Here is a 1,522-nt window from a genome sequence, read left to right on the forward strand (position 1 = left end):
TGCGTGGTGGCGCAAGGGTGAACGAATGAAACGCTCATAATATCCTTCCATCCCTGTCCGCCCGTTTCAAAGGTAAAAGTGTGGTAAACTTTGGGCGAAAACCGTGAAAGCGTTGTTTGTAGACAGCTTTACGTACCCTTATATGAATTAAAAGGATTAAAAGGTTTATTGAAGGTAACACGACAGAATTCATACAGGAATCGATCATTAGTGAGTCTTACACATTTTCATTGTGAACTAATATGATACCGGACGCCACCGACCCTTTCTTATAGTCACCTATGTCTACACGCGTCAACCCAATGCGTTATTAATGATCGGATAGACAATGTAAAATGTTATATAGCAACTGTTTTCATTGCACACGCTCACCGAGAAGAGTGGAAAATGCCTCAATAAATATTTTTATTGCACTAATAGCCGCGTGGCCGCCCCTCTTCGTTATTCCAAAACAGTATTTACGAGCTGAATTTGGGGGTACAGCAACAGTGAATAAGTCGCCAAGCTATTCAGAACAATTGGAGCTTTGGCGGAACAATTGGTCGGAACATGCGACCAACCCGTCGTCTAGCCCCTTAAAAAGCGAAAATTTAGAGAATCTTAAAGCACCTAAAGCCATAAACTTATAGTCAAAAACTGCCCCCTCGCGGTTTGCAAGGCAGTCCGCTGACTTACATTTCGCTAGAGTGTCGCTGGGGGCCGTTCCAGTACCTCCTGCATCTAGATGAATTGAGGATTCTACTCGTGGGTCTAAAACCAAGAGAAATACAGAGAATGTTGCCCGTCATTGACTGGGACGACACTGAGCTTAGGATGCATAACTCAGTGGAGACCTAAGCCGAAAATCGCCAAAAATTCGCCATGTCGCCATTCATAATTTTAGGTCGCCACGGGCCTCCCAAATTCGCCAATTTGGCGAAAAGTAGCCACCATTGGCAACCCTGTACGTCAACGACATGCCCCAGGACAACCGCTTCCCCCTTGTGCAGTACGCGGACGACACGTCCATCCTTGCCCCTATCCTTTGTCCCTCCACAAGTCAGGATCTCCAGGAGTACCTAATGGTGATCGACTCCTGCATCATTTCCAACCACCTGAAGCTGTCCCCCGATAAAAGCAGTGTGACGAAGTTCTCAAGTGCTCGCCTGCCTGCCAAGCCCTCATACTCTATGCGCGGTATCCCTCTTCCCACGGAGGATTCACTGAAAATCTTAGGTGTGACGTTCACCAGCACTCTGGACTTCAGCCTTCAGGTTGCAAGCGTCGTTGCTAAGGCTCGCCGCGTCCTCGGCTTCGTGTCCAGAGCCTGTAAACCATGCGGCCCCGCTAAATTTGCCCTTCTGTACACATCACTCGTGCTGCCTATCCTTGAATATGGCTGCGCCGTATGGTCACCCAACCAGCAGCACCTTATCGCCCGCATCGAAAGCGTACAAAGAAGAGCCTCGCGCACCCTCTACGCACGCTCCGTAAGGTCTCCGCCGTCGGACTACGCTACCCGCCTGAAGATGGCCAAGTGGCG

This window comes from Rhipicephalus sanguineus, chromosome 8, assembly GCF_013339695.2.
Source record: "Rhipicephalus sanguineus isolate Rsan-2018 chromosome 8, BIME_Rsan_1.4, whole genome shotgun sequence".
In the NCBI taxonomy this organism is placed as follows: domain Eukaryota; kingdom Metazoa; phylum Arthropoda; class Arachnida; order Ixodida; family Ixodidae; genus Rhipicephalus; species Rhipicephalus sanguineus.